Genomic DNA, 18,095 nt, shown 5'->3' with positions numbered 1-18,095 from the left:
CCTCCCAAATCACCCCTCACCACCCTGCAACAGGGCTCCAATGCTCTTTTTGGCCCCTTTGCTGTTCCTTGTTGTAGCTCCCCATGTGAGAGGTTCCCCCCCACAGACAACACACACACACTCATACACACACGCTACTTTTTAATTCCAACACCACATTTTCTGTTTTGCGAGGTTTGACACTTTGCATGTGCTGAAGCTCGTGGAATGAAGTAGCAGACACACACACACACACATCCCGTTGGTAACCACCTGAGAGTGCTAATAGCTAACTAGATTACACACTCAAATGTACACACACATGACATGGACTCGCAACATGCACACACAAAACATACACAGGGAGCTTTCATCTTTTTTTTTGCCACATCTCCAGCAAAGCAGTTTAACTCAATTAGTGAAGAATGTAATTTTATTTACAGACTCCAAAGTAACACACACACACACACACACACACACACACACACACACACACACACACACACACACACACACACACACACACACACACACACACACACACACACACACACAGTATAAGCAAATTGTCCCTCTCCCACGTGGTTGGCGCTAAGAAAGAAGTATTCATCGCTCTCGCATGTGTGTCAGTGTGTGTGTGTGTGTGTGTGTACGGTCAGTGGAAAGATCATGAGACACATTTACGTCAGATGAGTGAATCAGACAAGCTCGCACTAATTTTGATGAGGGAGGATGAGAAAGAGAAGTTAAAAATCAGGGAGAGGCGAACAGGGACAACAACAGGTAAATCACTTTGTGTGTGTGTGTCCATGTCTCTTTCTGCACATGAGGAAAGCACCTCACAAACTAATTGTGGTGTTGTGGCGCTATGTGTTCAGTAATCTGCCTCTCTTTGTCTCTGCATCTCATCAGAGACATGGATTAGTGCTAAAATGATGACTGCTTAATCCTTGATTTCCCTGCGCTAAATAAATATTAATCTAGCCTGCTCATCATGCTCTTGTAAGGTACAACATACACAATATGAAAGAGCTTAACTGTTACATAAATCACAGCCTTATCCGTTGGATGAGGCAAAAGCATGAGACCATGAACACACTGACACACACCTCCTCTGTGCAATAACATAGCAAATCCAAGGGTGGGATTATTTGCCAAGAGAAATTAATAATCCTGCTAAATACAAAGCCTGAAAAAATCTCTAAAAAAGCCTTCTATCGGGTTGTGTAGATGCACACAATAATATATCACCCTAAGAAAAGAAATAACACATATCACTCATTTGTGTTGATTCAGACCCCGCTCTTCTACCCACTCTGCTTCTCAGCAGGTTTGTTTAGAAAAAATACTGCTGGGAACATGAAAAATGAAAGCAACCATTGCTGGAATCTCTCCCTCTCCCACATACACACACACACACTTAAATTGACAAGGCCATGGTGGTGCAGCACAGAAGAGGTTAAGCAAACATTGTCCACGTCAGTCAAGGATAGCACACACTCTCAGACAGACACAGAGAGCAGTCTCTGACGCAGGCATTTCACATCCACCTTGCAAATATAAACGTCTGGTTATACTGTATCGACTATGAGCCTCCGATTCTCTGTTTATATTAAAGTATGATAACTGCGGCACTTGTACAAATAACTTAAAGATGCAATTTATTCGAAGGCTCAAAAATAAAAAGGCCTATTCTCAAAATGCTTGCCTCATCACAGCCGCAGCGGTCGGGAATTAAAAGCATGGGGTACTTTTCCAGCACTAAAACAATTTTGCAAGAGCAGTAAGTCGTGCTGATATATTGGAACCTATTATTAAGCATTACAAACTAATGCAGCAAGTTAGACTTTGTTGCCTAACATTCAGTCCTTTTTAGGAAAGGGAAAACAATGTCATAAATGTTGCCCTATTTGGTGAAAGATGTTTGTCTGTATCGAGTGACCGAGAAACACGCCAGCTAGTGATAGGATAGCACATATTAGTCAATGCATTGTACCGCAGCTGTCTCAAATGCTAGTCATTACTCTATTATGGTCAGAACAGGCAGGGACATCATGTCTCTGCATTGTGTTAAAGTCAGCTGATTTATGTTTGCTTAACCTGTGCTTATCTGTGCAATTACACTGTCAAGTACAAGAGAGGAGGACAGTAGAAAAAAAGAACATCTGCTTTTACATTGAACAGTTAGCACACAGAGACACCTTGCTAATTGTACAGACATATCAGCAACATGGCGACCGAACCTTCCTGCTCTTTTCCAGGGGTAACAATAAAGTTTAAAGTTCAAACCCCCACTGTTTTCTAAAAGACGGTACTCGGCGGGACCCTAGCCCTGTTATTATCTTCATAAACATAATCATAGGGCAGGTATCCTGACTGACGCCACAAGCTATGTGCCTCTCACTTAAATATCTCCGTAGCACTTCTCTGACACGCCACAAAAAGACTATTAATGTCTTGAGCGTTTCTACAGGCAAAATGTGCGGGCTTTTGCAAAAGAAGAAGCACAGATAACACAAACATACCTTTCGGCTTTCCAGCGCTCCAATACTCGTGACAGGTCTAATTTCTGGACCCAGGGAATTACTAATTAACTTAAGCTTTTGGCTCTCTATTTAATTAGAGAGGTCTACAAATGAACTTTAGACCAAAGCCATTTGCTTTTTAAACAAACCCCCTTTTTTCTGACAGCTGTTGTGAGTTTGCCCTCTTCTCACAAAAACCACAAGCAGAGCACAGTTGTTATTTATGCCATCATGGGCTCTTTTACTGGTTGCCGTGGGAGGGAAGGCAAAGAATAGGAAGGGAGGGAAGGGGTGAGCAATTGAGTTGAAAAGTGTACATTTTAATTGGATTTCACTACAAACAAACAACTGTCAGATGTAATTAGCGTGGTTTCAGATTAGCACCATAATATTCCTTTATCAAATAAACACCATGTCACGTAAATCCAGGGCCTGCCCGCTGAGAGGGAGCCGAGATGAAATGGACCCATTACCTTGCCGTTTTCTGTAGGAAATAACAGCAATTGGAGAGGAATTACACGTAAAATCTAACATGTACGATTACAACATCTTACTATCCAATTATCAATATGAAATGATGGTCTGTTACTGTGCCATCTTTCTCTTTTTTCTGTGCTTTAAGCGTATTGCATTGCCCTTAATGTGACAACCATGAGACCGTGGAGGTCAATGACAAGGCAGCTGAAGACCAGAGTCAGCAATATCTCCCTTTCTTTTTTTATATGCTCTCCTTGCGACGAAGCAAAGGCACATTCAAACAGATTATATTTTAAATTATACATAAAATACACCCTGAAAAGGGCAAGACAATGACTGTAAGCTCTAGTCTTTTAATAAAAATCTCTGAAGCGTTTACAATATTACACAAAAGGTATAAGGGTGAAGGTCTCCAAGAAGTCAAAAAGAACAGCGGCCCATCCATCACCACATCTTGACACTTGTTTAGGGTATTGTGTTAAGAAGGAGGTCCATTCCTCGGCCATACTTTGCTTTTTTAACAATTCTTCCAAAGCCTTCCTATATCTGCTCATCTAAACTGGGATGAAACACAGCGAAACTCCCCTCTTTATTTAGTCTAGGGGCAGGGAGCTGATACATCAGTGAAACCGCTGACAAAACCGGCGCTGTTAATACCTACAATTTCATATACAAGAACATTCCTGCGCTGCTCTGCTCTTCTTCTTCTTCACTGTCACAGAAAAAAAAAAGGAGACTTATTTTTCTTTCTTTCTTTTTAAAAGCAAATAATTAAAGATTATTCCGAAGCTGGTGCCAGGCCAGAAAAAAAAGCCGGGGTTTTTAGAGGGATAGTGTTGGCTGGAGTCTCCTCGGGGGAGTTGTGGAGACACATGCTCGCTTGCCTGTATTAGATCAGACTGAGACCTACACTGGAAAAGAAAATATTCTGTTTTTTGTAATACTTTTAATATATCCCTGTAGCTACAAAACAGTCTGGACTAATTCTTAAAATACTATGAATGTTTCCAAGAACTGTGAGTATTTATTATTATTATTATTATTATTACTATTATTATTATTCTTTTTAATAGAATAACCGAGAAGGTCTCCATGCAACAAGGGCTAAATCCTTTGGTAAATTAGTCTCACCTCTCATTACACTGTTTGTTTAAGCCCACAAGTCATGCATAATTAAATAGCCACTTATTCCCTGACGAGCCCTGCCAATGGCCTTGATATCCACATGTTATTGCCTTCAGGAATACCATATGCCAATCATGTCGCATATAAGAAACACATACATACATACACAGGAACATGCTCAAAGGAATGATACACCTGAACTGAAGAAAAGTGAGCGCTATTTGCATATCCTATCATTATCTTGCTTCTTTTTTTTTTCCATGGATACATATTAACACTCTCTCTGTGTTTTCTTAAGGTCTATTAATGTGCATTTGTCCTGTGACTGGGCACTGTGCCTCTTCAATCCCCGCCTTTGTCTTTGGCCAACGAGGAGGGAGAATGCATCATTTGTCATGAGATGTCTTGTGCTATTGTGGTGTATCTTTTCTCAAACCTGTGGAAACTTAGTCATTCATCCTCTTCCCCCCCCCCTCCCCAGTCTTTTTAACTTCTCTTTGGACGAGGCGGTTGTGCATATTTATTTTTACCCCCGCTTTTGTTTCTACGTTGCCAGCTTTTAAAGCAATGAAAATACTTTGAAGAGCAATCGATAAAATGTGGCATATAACCTTTTGTACTGTGCATTATTTTGCTGCTAAGTACGAGGGGGACAAACCTTTCTAAAACAAAAGCCCACTACATGCTTTGTTGAATAGTTTAGATTTGAGGCGCTCACTTGGACCTGAAGGGCTGAGCGAGTGTCCTTCACAGTGACTGCATCAAGGAGTACAGAGGACAAGCAATGTCACCGACTGCAGCCAAAAGTCTACACCAGATGTACGGAAATACATTGAGTATAAAAACACATGTCAAATAGAGTTAAAGTTTTGAAATATGAGTGAGAAGGGAGTTTCTCTGTGCATTTGAATAGTCCAATCACTGTTTGCGATTAACTCCCCTCCCTACCTGACTGCCATGCCACAGAAAAAAAGGAACATCCAGAGATGCAAATGAAAGACGAGACAGAGCGAAACCTGAGAAACAGACACCAACAGAGATATACAGAGAAAGCAAAAGACAATACCACAGAAAGAGAGGCCTCATTTTTTTCAACAGCCTGTTTTATTTGACCTGAACCTGAGAATCTCAGCCACCCCCAGGGCCCGCAGGACCTCAGATCAAACAGAACCACTCTTCCAACACACGGCCCGGATTGTTCTTTCCCCACCCTGCGAAAAACCCTCCCTATTTCCACTTTGAAATGAAAGAATAAACATATTATTCTAAATTAAATACCCTGACCCGTGTTTTTCCACGGCTAATATCCTGTATGAGATGGCTGATGCAAAAAAGGCAGGAGAGCCTGAGAACGGGACAGAGCACAGAGGGAAGAGAAAAATCCCCTCTTTCTATTTTCCCTTAAGAGACTGATGTAGGCCTGACGAGATGAGAGGGGGAGACAGACATAGAGAGAGAGAGAGAGAGAGAGAGAGGGTAACGCAATCCTGACTGGCGAAGGACCAACAGCAACAAAAACATTTAGATAAGCGCGCTCAATAATGAACGATTTCAATGAGGACAAAAATTACATTTCCTACAGATAACATGCCCCCTTCCCATAACAGAGCCAGAAGAGCCCCGAACCACGTCATGCTCAACAGTGGAGTATTATGTTAGGGGAGGGTTATAGTAACTATATTAGTATCCTTTTACCCCGCCAGAGACACTACTTTACTGGTTGTAAGAACATACAGCTGGCGGAGCTGAGGGAGAAATATAGACCCGGTATGACAACTCCAGCAGCTTCACTCGAAAAGCAACAAATCACTCCTCAAGCGACTGAGCTATAGCACTACCGGTGACACGGCTCAAACGATTACCGATCTGCAATACGCACTACAAGGGCCACTCAAAATAACACTCCACATACACATAACCGAGGATCTCTGCACTTGATCCTCACAGGTGGCGCAGGTCACGGCGAGAACGCCATCTCCACCTTTCCCATCCGCTAAGCACTCACTTCCTTTCATGCCAAAGTCTGTCAAGTTGTTGAGAGGGGAAGAAGCAAGAAAAGAGGAGATATGGCGTGGAAAGGAGGCAGAGAAAGAGAGAGGGAGTCTTTGTCCTCCTCCACTCAGCTCCAGCACGTTTCCTCCTCGGGTCTGGCCAGCATTAACATATGAAAGGCGAGGGAAGGCGTGCAAAAGGTCAAAGAAAGAGGATCCTGTCCAATGAGAGACAACAAAAACAGGCCACACCGGCCTTTGTGGCGTTCATGTTCTCCACTACCCGACCTCGCTCCCCTCCCTCGACCTTGGATCATTTCCATACGCCAGATGCAATGGCAATGATGACGGTTGATCATAAATTACTCACAAAGTCGAGCCGGGTCATATGGGAGTCACGGTGGCAATTTTAGGCTGCGTCACCACCCTTGTTGTGCCCCCACCTACGACTACCAGCAGACACACACTCACTCAGGCATTCACATAAAACACACCTGCCTCGCTATTGCAAAGTTCCCTCTACCCAGACGATATCCGACCAAATCCTCAGTAAACATCTCAATAAAGGCAAATGTAAGAACAGTGTAGTTTGATTTGATCCACGAAAGCCGCTCCCTTCCTTCCATGTAAATGCTACCTGAGCCACATCCATCCACTACATAATTGCACACTCCAGTGCTTTAGGGATGCAGTTTAGTACATGAGGGCTTAGGAAGCCAGGAGTTTACCAGTTACTCTATTATCATACATATTGCCACACATGACAGCTTCCATCTGCTGGCATCCGATACAAACAGTCAAAAACACCAGTGTGGCATTTCCGGGGGTCCTCTCCTGCAAACACACTCCTCTACCGGCAACAGTGGCCAGAGACAGAGGGACTGTAGGGGAGAGGGGAGGGAGCGAGGAGAGGGGTAGAGCATTTCATCTCTCTTTCATCTCTGTCACCCAGTCAAGCGTTCAATGCCCCATTCAGCGCCTGCCCAGCATTATGCAAAATAATGCTAATCCCCTTTCCCGTGCTTTCACACTTGTATAAACCGCCGTTCCTGCCTCTGAAAAGCAATTATATCAGTTTACATTCCTGTCAAAAAACAGGATTAGCATGCAAGTACTAGTAGCACCAACTAGGCCCAATCTCTATCCACCTTTGGCTAGCGGGAAGCACAGAAAATTAAATGTTTGTCCACCCTCCCCCTAAAAAAAGAAAGTCCTGCTGCTCGGTTGGGGGCCGCAATGAAAACGTGTTGTAATTAGATATTTGGATGGAATGAAAAGAGGGGCTGAAAGTTTCAAAGGCATAAAACTCTGTGCCTGTTATTTAGGCCCGAGCCTTTCTTTGCCAGAATCTCAGTCTTGTACAGTAATCAAAAACAAATTCAGCTGTGTCGCTACACAAGGCCATCCCAGTCACAGAGTCCAAGTCTCTCTTCACAGACAGCAGTGTGTTACACATGTGACGCACACAGAGCGACACACACACGACTCGCAGCTGAAATGCTGTCGTCCCGTCGGACACATTGCTGCCACATGCGCACAACCTTGCCAATGCACGGGTACACATGCAAACACAAACTGAGCTGACAAGGGAAGATGGCAGAGAATTTTTGAATATGCAAATGCTGGTACAAGCGGAACGTGTGTAAATAGGAGTCATTGTGTGCTGCTTTAATCTGGACACTCGGGCCTCTTTCTGCCCTTCTCATTTTTGTTGGGGGGGTGACACACACCCATCCTGGCTGACGACAGATCAGGGGACATTAGTCAGCACAATTAGCCAGGTCGTCATGGCGACTAATGAAATTTGGCAAAGCGGCCAGCCAGGGACTTAAAGAGCTAGCTGGTTATGTGCTAGCACGGGGGGCTGGCTGCCTGGCTGCTGGCTGGTTGCCTTACACACACCCATTATTCTTTTTTTCTGCCGTGGTGGTACAATAGAGTCACTTGTATCTCAGCCGATACCCACCGGCGGTACAAGCTCTCCGCCTGACAATTTGCATATGTTAATATAATTAAGTGCTAATTACACTAAAACTCGAATATTCACAAGTACCCTCCCTGGGAGCTACGGAGGGGCTTGATCTCGTTCCAAGTCTTTAACCCTCCTCCGCCTCTCGCTCAGTGTGTGTGATGGAGAGAAAGTGTGTGTTAGCGGTGGTGCCCCAGGGCTGACAAAGGAAGCCCCCCTCTTTGAGACATAATGCTGAGCTGCTGCGGACTTCTTAGCTTCTCCCCCTACAGGCCTCGCTGAGACAGGAGATCTTGACACTATGACTGCAGACCGTCACACACACACACACACACACACACACACACACACACACACACACACACACACACACACACACACACACACACATAACCAAGAGAATATTACACCTTGATCTATCTAAAATATTCAGCTGTGAGATAGCTCTTTGCTTCCAAAACTACATGCTTTGAACAGTTGCATAATACATGTTGCATAAAACACTGTCTATTAGAAAGCTTAGGAAGAAGCGTGCAAGAGAGAATCTGAAACTTGGCCCATCACAGTCAAGTACAAGGTCCAAACAAAAAATAAACACCTACTTTTTTACTAAATTAAAGCAGCCATCATTTGAGTGAGGTGCGGTTCAATATCGAATCTCCCAAAGATGGTGACCATGATGGTCGCAGTCATTTGAGTTATAGATAACAGACAAAAATCTACATGATTCCCCCCAGTGTGTATGCGTGTATGGATGTGAGAGTGTGTGTGTAGGCCTGCCGTTTTGATAATGGAGGACAGGCGCTTGTGCTTTCCACATCGTAATGGCCGTGAATCAGGGAGGAAGCCAAGCGGTCGTGCTACAATTAGAGCTCTTTTGTGCCTCTTCCTCTGTCTCTTTCTCCCTCTCCTTTCGTGTTTTCAGTCGCTGACACTCTCCCTATCAGGAGTATGTTAAAACAGTCTACTCTGCTCTGCTGCAAAAGGCTGAATGAAAAGGCTGAATGAAAGGGGGGGGGGGGGGCTGAGTGAGGGGGGAAATTCACACTGTGCTGCTGCTGGACATGCACGTCTACATGCATGCACACACACACCAGATGGTACAGGAAGGAGGATTAAATAAACACACATGCACAGACGCACACACACCTATGGGCAGACAGACGCCTCTGTGTGCACTGTCCCTTAATGAATGTCTATGGGGAGTCAAGGGGTCCAAGCTCATTTGGTTGACTCTCAATGAGATGCAGCATTATGACTATGGTAATACACTCCTCCCTTTCCCCAATAATCATACACAGGTCATTGTGTCAGGGTGATTCATTTCTGTCGCGCACATATGCCAGATGTTATTTACGCAGGAGAGTAAATCTCCCCAGTGGATGTCGATGGGCTTCCATGCAAAAAAGGCGAAAAGTGGAGGAGAAAGAGAAGAAGAAAAAAATATATTGTTATAGCAGTCCAGCGTGTAGTAAGCTATACTGTTCGCTGAAGCATGACGGCTGGTAATGCAGGTTTGGATGTCGCTCTGTCTGTCTGTGTGTGTGTGTGTGTGTGTGTGTGTGTGTGTGTGTGTGTGTGTGTGTGTGTGTGTGTGTGTGTGTGTGTGTGTGTGTGTGTGTGTGTGTGTGTGTGTGTCTGACAGGGGGGGAGCTCCCCTTCACTAATACCTGCTACTCGGATTACCACAGCGTCTTAAGTATTCAACCGGACTCATATTTTCCCTTTCTGCCCTTTTAGCCAAATTGGCTGTCTTTACACTGCAAAGCAGCGATATAGCCTCCTTACTGAGGGCCTATGGGGGATCCACGAAGAAGAACATTAAAATGCAGCGATAGCCTTGTTGCAAAGCTCCTCTCTATTTCTTTCTCTCTCCCTCTCTCTTTCTGCAGCAAAGGCTTCTAAATCATCCAGCCTCCTCTATTAGACGGGAGACTTATTGAGGTAGAAACCATAAAAAATGAAGAAGGGAAATTTAATCCCTGAAATATTGATTTGCACATTAATATCAGATAGGCAGAGGGCAATCTAGCCGGGTGGAAATGACACATTGTCGACCCCTAGGAGAGGCCCGAGCCAATCTTCTAGCTGCATGTGTCTTGGGCCCAGGAGTTATAGGACAGACTCAGCCCCTGTCTCCCTCTCTCTCCCATCCTCTCCTCCTCCCTTTACCCTCTCATCCCTCTCGCCCCCCCTCCATCCGCACCCTTAATGAAGGCTGCAATGCTGAAAATGTATTAGCTTTTAATAATCAAGAAGCATTTTCAAGCCAACAGCTATTGTCCTCCCAGTGCTGTCAGCCCATCTTTCACACTATATGTTTTTGTATCCCTCCCCTCCACTGCTACGGGTGAAATGAACGTTACAAGCTGCTTAACTAACATGCAAAGATATACACACCCAGCCTTTGATAGTGCTAAGACACCACACACTGAAAAACAAAAACAAGGGGCCTGGGCTTCTGCAAACATAAACCTCCAAAAATCTCTCATTTGCAAGAAAATAAAAATAACAAAGATATTCTGTTATTATAGAGTGAGACAATACCGTCATTAACTGATGAAATTCACTGCAATTAGACAGGACCATCTCCACTCTTAATTTCACATTTTATTTTATTTTTTATTATAAGGCCTAGGCTGCATTTTTGTAATGAAATAAAGGACTGTATGCAGATGCTATTAAATAATCTAAAATGTACTAAAAGGAGGATCCATTCTGTCAAAAAAACATCAGAGCTTATAATTTAGCAATCTATAACATGTATCTGATTTATGTTCAAATGTAATTGATCCAAAAAATTGAAATATAAAAAGATTTAGTTTTAAAAATTAAATATAAGATAACGTAATACTACGCAAAAAATTATAATCATAATTATAATAATGAAACAATTGATTAATTCCGATAATTAAAGCAATGATAGCTGTCCGTATTTACTGTGTGAGTACAACAGAAAACCCGTATTTTGATTAAAAAGTGAGCATTCACGCAATATACACTTTGATAAATCCGAACAAAACAACAAAGAATAACACAGTTAGAAATACTGCTTTAAAATCCTTTAACTTCGGGAATAAATAGCTTTCGAAATCCACATAAAAGAGCCAGAAAAGCCGTGTGTAAATAGAGACAGTCCTGTAAAAAGCTTATTCTGTACACCGTTCATTTGGAGCGTATCTCTGCTCGCACACACACTCACTAAACCGTTACATACCCGGGTTGGAGACTGACTGGCCCCTTGGCCCTGATGTTTTTTTTTTTTTTCCTCCCGTGCGATCGATGTCCCCCCTGTCACTGTCGCGTCCCAATCCGAGCCAAGTCTACCTACTTCAAAAAACAGCCATCAGGGCGCAAAAATACCTGAGAACGCCTTCCTGTGCGCCCTGTCGCCTCGAAATTGATACAAAACAACCGCAATCTACAATTTAAAGAAGATGTTCCAACCCGCATATCTCGGGATTAAAACAGGGACCATTTATATGAGGAAATGATAAACCCACCGCCGCGGATGGGGACCGAGAAATGGAACTTGTGGACTATGGATGAAATTAAAATGGCTTAATGTCAATTAATACAGATGAGTTTTTGATACATTGTCCTGCTTTTAAATGCCGGTGTTAAAGAAAAACAGGAGACCTGGCTCTGAAGGGATGCCGTACTATCAGCAGCCCAGCGATCGCTCTCCCTGCTGGGCGACCTAGCCACCCACGCCTCGCTAAAGTGAGACTACTTTCTGAGCGCAGCAGGTACGGGATGTACGGACTGTGATCGCAAACACTCTTCGCCTTTGTACCGATGGTTCAATAAAGCTGTTACTTCAACTATTACAAAATATACACTTGTGCACACGGAAGGGGATCGTGTCTGGAGACTGATCGCCACTCCGGCAGTGAATGCCTGGAAGGTGCATGAAAGCCGATGTTCAAAACTGGCTTTGAGCGCTGCGGTGCATCCGAGTTACCTTTTCATATGAAATATCTGACTGTTAGGGAGTGAAATGAGGAGTGGGTTGAAGGGGGGAAACATGAAGTCGGAGCCCTCGACTGAAACAAGCTGAAAGCGGACATGTCCGAGAGATCGGACTCCTGGAAAGGCAACACCACATCCGCAATGCAAAGCCACAAAAGGGGGAGAAACGCTTGTCTCGGCTCGTGTTATCTAACGTGGAGTGTCCAGCCAACAATCTCCGTGACAATAGTATAAACTTTGCAAAAGACCGGTGTCGATGTGATATCCGAGTGTAATAGCACGGACACATGCGTAAGAACGCCTCCGTCCCTGTCACTCGCTTGTTTTATTGAAGCCAAAGCGCCGGAGTTGCACTAACATCACGATATCCGCCTTTATTCTGGACTAAAAACAACCAGCACCTGTTATCCAAACAACCCCGATGTCAAAGATCCACCAGCGTGATAGATAATCGATACCCGACCCCTAAATTTAACACACACACCAAACTACTCAATAAAAGTTAAAGGGAGAGGTGGATAGGAAAAAACTTACTTTCTTCCCCTCCAAAGCCGTCACCTCCGCTTCTCTCTCTGCTGTTGGGTTTATAAAACAGTCACATCCAGCGGCTTGCGTAAGTGGACAATCAAAACGTGGAAAAACAGGGAAAATTACAATAATCCTCCAACTTTATATTGGGAAAAGGGGGTAAAACCACAAATGTCAAGCGCTTAGAGAGCTATCCCTTATTTTGGTTCCGGTGGCGGTGAAACGACGTGTCGACGGGCTGCCTCGCAGATTCTCTTGTGGACGGGGGTCGGGAAACGGAGGAAAGGAAATGAAAATCCGATATGTCTTTATTCTGCTAATTATTATCGTTTTAGCCCTGTTTAAAAAAATGGCTGATTAAGTTGAGTGCGCATGTCTTTGTGTGTCTATTTCCCGATATGCACTCTGGGAATGGGTAGAGAGACAGAGAGAGAGAGAGGGCGAATGGGAGAGAGAGAGAAAGAGAGAGAGAGCGAGAGAGAGGGAGGGAGCAAAAGAGAGACGGAGAGGGAGGGAGAGGAGTGTAATTAGTGAGTTGATCAACAGTCTCCACATTGCAAATGACGCGCACACGGAGCCCTGGCGGCCGCAGAGGTCCATGCGCGCAGAAAAATCCTTTTGTATGGTTTCTCTCTGAGGGCCAAATCACATGTAGAACAATGGACGATCGCTTCCTGCACAGCAAACAGGCTGCACTCAGAATTACTTACAAGTACTTAGAAGTCATCTGTCTCTGTATAAAAACTAGTTTTGCACATGGATATTTCTGTACTGAAGCGCAGGATGCTCCAACACATCTATTATAGATTTCATAAATACAAGAAGAATATTTGTGTTCTCCCCATAATGCTCATTTGTGTACTACAGCTTTGTCTTATTGATTAGCCTCACTACAGGTGAATTACTTTTCTTTAAACATGAGCAGAAAGGACAGCCTTTGCGTGTCGGTTGAATGTTCTGAGAATAAAATACGTGTGTGAACTCGTATGGTTTGATATAATTTATGAAAATGAAATGAAGAGGTTTTGAATATTATTGTTTTTTTTTTAATCATAAATAAAAGCAGACAAAATAAACCTGAGTGAGAGGAGTACACCATCGTGTTGTCTCACGTGTCAAAACGGGCCTGCAGGTATTGTGTAATTCGGTAATATAATTTATGCACAAAACGCATTCATATGAGTTATTTACACTACACCTGTGTGCAAAGTTTGGACTTTTTTAATTATATTATTTGACAATACAGTCATTTGTTTCTCGGAGTGAGGGGATCTGATCTGTTGCATGTTAAGCACACACAGGTCTAAGATTAAAAATCAAAGCATCAGTGCATCACAGTAATCCAGCACATGTTGGAAAGCCATCACTGCCCTTTCGGGAACGCCGAGGCCCCGTGTGGGTTCAATAGAGCCAAACTGCAAAATCCAATACAGGGTCACTCAAAAATCCCCCTCTCTATTCAAAGCTCCATTCACTGGCGTTTACATGTAGTGTCCTTACATCCGTCTGTTGGCCCTATATCCTCTCAATGCAAACCGTTTACTGTGTCTTCCCCCCCGGTTGCTTAATAGTGGCTTTTGGGCAAAGAGGAAGACTTTACACAGTCTCAATCGGGGAGAAAATCAAGAGATCTTGTTCGCCTTCATGGAAAAAAATCGAAGCTGGGGGTGAATTGAACTGCATGAGCCGGGGCTTGGGATGTGATGATAAGGCTGCTGCTGGCAAGTGAACTACTAGGTCTACTTTGCAGCCACATTGACTGGACTGCTCCCATACCAACTGGATCCTTAAGAAGCCAAGAGATTCGAGCCCGACCCGACCCGAGGCTGTTTATTCTGGGTTTAGAGAGGTCTCTGACAAAAGGGGGTGGGTGGGTCGAGGTGAGGAACAGAGGCGTCACTTTTCACCCGGATCCAAGGCTCCTGCTGCTGCCGCTACTGCTGCAGCTGCCTCCCTGTCCTCCAGGGGGGTTTTCTAGCCTGTCAAGCCTTGGGAGGCGTCGCTCAGAGACGGCTTGGAGAGTCCAGTCAGCCCGCTGCTGCTGCGGACGAGCAATAAGTCCACCTGGGCCGTGCGTCGAGCTCTCAAAGCTGCATGGAGTGGACCTTTTTCTCGTTTGCGACTTTACAAACCTAAACGGAGGACTTGTGTAGGCATAAACCAACGTTTTTCTTTTTTTTATACGAGTACCAGGATGTACTTATAACCCACTTTGTATCATTACATTTGTGAGTGGTGGTGATTTTTCCAGCGGAGTTGCGTTTGTCATTTTATTTGTTTGCAATGAGAGAAAGAGAAAGTACAAAGCGGATTTAGAGAACTGATATAGGCTGCCGCTTATCTTACCCTCCTGCGTTTGGTAAATCCCCCCGGTCTCCACCCTCCCTCTCTCCCTGCAGACGATGCTCTTTCTCCGGAGGACCGCTTGACAATAGACAGCGTTAACTAATATTTCGCCCCATTTCCATATCAGCAGCAATCCTCAATTAATTATAGATTTGTATCTGTAAACTCCGGTCTGGTGTCTGAGTGTGCCTGCCTGTGTGTGTGTGTCTGTGTGTGCGCACGAGTATTCGCAAATAAATTACCAAACAGTGGCACCGCTAGAAACAAAGGCAAAACTGACTGAAATTAAACTATTTTAATTATAGAGCAATTTTCAAACATTGTGTTTTATTTGCTAATGCATTTATTGACATGTGAAAGGCAGCATTGAACACTCATAGTGATCTTATGCCACTCCAGTGGATCAATAACTTTGAATCGTCCGGAGATATTACCTTAAAGGCTTGACACACTGAGATGCCACGAGATTGAACCATTGTTGATCCATCAATATTTTCTTAGAAGTCTAACTGAAAACCTGAATTGCTGTAATGGTACATTATATTTTATTTGTAAATAATAATTGAGTCAATGCTGTAGCCTATAGCCCGTCTGGTTTACGGTCATCTGGTCAGTGTTTCCTGGACAGACCTCCACCTTGTTTGTCCTATGCGTCGGCGCCCTCGTGGGGCTGCATGGCTGACCCCTCATCCTCCCCAGGACACACACAAAAACACGCAAAATCCCAAAGCTCTGACCCGCAACCTGCCACAGTGACCCACTGGCCAACTCTCGTGCAGGAAACACGCGCACAAACAAGCTTCACAAAGGCCCAAAAATAGACAATAAGAAGTTAAGTGTAACTCTTTCAACGCATGATGTTGCCACTTGCTCACTTCACAATAATGAAACCAAATACAAATTTATAATTATATCTCTTTAAACACGTATTATAATCATAACTGTATATTTTCAGCACAATCAAATAGAGAATTAGCACACAGAAATCATCGAAAGGTAAAGCAATTGCAAGTTGTCATTTGTGTTCAAATTAAGACCTAGAGCTGTAAAATCAATTAATTGCAAATCATTCAAAAATATAAAATGATTACTGTAATTCCAGCGAAATTAATGTCAAAGGAAATTTTTCTTTGACTTGTTTGCAGACAAAACACTCAGCAGAGAAATGAGGAAAAACAATTGTCTCTTTAGCAATAAAAGAGGGAAACGTAAAGACTGACACAAAATGAACTTTTGTATCCATACATGCTCAACATAAACTCTCTCGACGTTTTCACACTCAGCCCTAAAGCCATCCAACAACGGTCCATAAATATGCAATCGATAATAAAAACTTTAAATGTTCCTCCTCTTACCTCTTTTAAATCGCCCAAAAAGCATAAAGTACAATAAGCCAGTGAAAGAGAAGATAAATAAAAAAGCAGACTCTCGGTACCTTTGGTATAAAACATTCCGTTTTCTTCTTTTCTGTCTTTCTCTTCCTCAGTAGCGATCCGATAATAGCATATGGAAAGTGTTTTCAAAATGCCCAGATTTGGCACATTGTCATTGAAAAGAGAGGAGCGCAGTGATGCGGTGCTACAACAGGGGAAATGAGTTGCGGATTGGACGCAGCCCGCCTCGGTGCGGACTTATCCCACTTTAATTTAATATTCCGCAATCACACACACTAGTGATGGCATATAATTCAAGGAGAAATTCAGAGGGAAGGAAATGCTTTTGTGTGTGTGTGTTTTTACACCACTTTATTTGATTAAGGAGAGAGGGAGCACAATATTGTGTCTTTTCACCCTGTTTCTCATTTTTTTTGCTTTCCCCCCATCCTGAGTCAGTTTTTAGATTTTTTTTTAATGTGAAACAATTTATATTTATTTGTTTGTATTTAGATCATTTATTTAAAAATCAACAAATCCGATTTCTTGGAGCATCGGTGTCACACTGGAATCATCCCTAACATAAAATCGAGACCCATAAACGCTTGTTTGTAAAACACTGAACCCGAAATCAATGTATTGGGACATTTCAATCGATTATATAAACGAAAATCCATACGCAACATGAGACCGGTATCAGCCCACTCTTCCGCTCCCTTTTAAAGAGAGGAGGGGGTGAGAGAAAAAAGAGAGGGAGAGTGTGAGAGAGGGAGAAAGCAGAAAAAAGAAACAAAGACTGTCAATGCAGCCCTTTGCCTCAGTCACTTAGATCAGGGCTTCTCCAACATTTTCATGTCAAGGACCCCCGAATGGACACACCTTAAGCCAAGGGTCCCCATTTAATTGGATTCTGTCCCTAGGACTCTCAATATGTTTTTTTGTGTTATTGATTTTAAATTGCATTGAGGCTCTACAAGTGAAACCTTTGTGCAGACATATGTTCTTTAATTGGAATAATTTCAGGTTAATGAAATCAGAGTGAAATTAAAAAAAATATATATCTTTATTCTGCCGGGGGGTGCATGGCCTTCGTGGACCTTTGAGGATTATTGAGCCCCACTTTGGAGAAGCACTGCCTTAGATGTCAAAGTGCTTCCAGATGCACAATGATAGTGCAAGTCCTGATGACAACAATTAGACAGAAAAATGCCCTAATCAAACGGGGCCACACAGGATTACGTTGCATTTCAAGGGTCAAGGGGAAGCGTTTCAGCACCCCCAACCCAGCCCCCCCTCGCTTACACACCAAATATCACATTTCAGCATCATACAACCCACCACAGCAACAATCAAGCACTTCAGGCACTAGATAATCAGGTATGCAAATTCCCCAGGAGAAACATGGACATGATGCACACTGTCAGATGAGCTATTGCATAAACTGTGCATTAATATGCAACATGATATGAATATGGGGGGGGGGGGTGGACAGGCAGAGGGTGAGGGGGGTAAAATAAGGAGGTGCCAATCATGTAAAATGTACATGGGACCACAGCTGCTAGGGCTCTCTAGCAGGGGAAGAGGTGGGGTGGATTTAAGGGGGGGCTTGAGATTAGGAGACAGGGGAAGAAGGAAGATGGGGTGGAGGTGCAGGGTGGAGGGTCCGCACAGCCGCCGGTGCCACTCTGTTTATTTGATAAGAGCAATCGATGGCCCCTGACTGTAAAGTCTTTAGATGCAGGCGGGGCGGGGGCTGATATCACACCCCAAGAAGAACAAGTGTTGTGGCAAGCGAAGAGGAGGAGTATAA

General features: G+C 43.6%; 1 protein-coding gene across 1 annotated transcript in view; it reads right to left on the bottom strand.

Annotated features, from left to right (window-relative positions):
* The window catches only part of zfhx4 (zinc finger homeobox 4), a 73,754-nt gene extending 60,858 nt beyond the window's left edge, over positions 1-12,896 (bottom strand). Inside the window, exon 1 of the mRNA XM_010772456.1 lies at positions 12,573-12,896. The gene's annotated coding sequence lies outside the window, so the exon portion shown is untranslated. The remainder of the gene's footprint in view (positions 1-12,572) is intronic.
* Positions 12,897-18,095: the final 5,199 nt, after the last annotated feature.

This window comes from Notothenia coriiceps, unplaced genomic scaffold (genome assembly GCF_000735185.1).
Source record: "Notothenia coriiceps isolate Sejong01 unplaced genomic scaffold, NC01 NC01_scaffold00011214, whole genome shotgun sequence".
Taxonomy (NCBI): Eukaryota; Metazoa; Chordata; class Actinopteri; order Perciformes; family Nototheniidae; genus Notothenia; species Notothenia coriiceps.
Note: the sequence above shows the minus strand (reverse complement) of the source record. Positions and strands in the feature narration are given on the sequence as shown.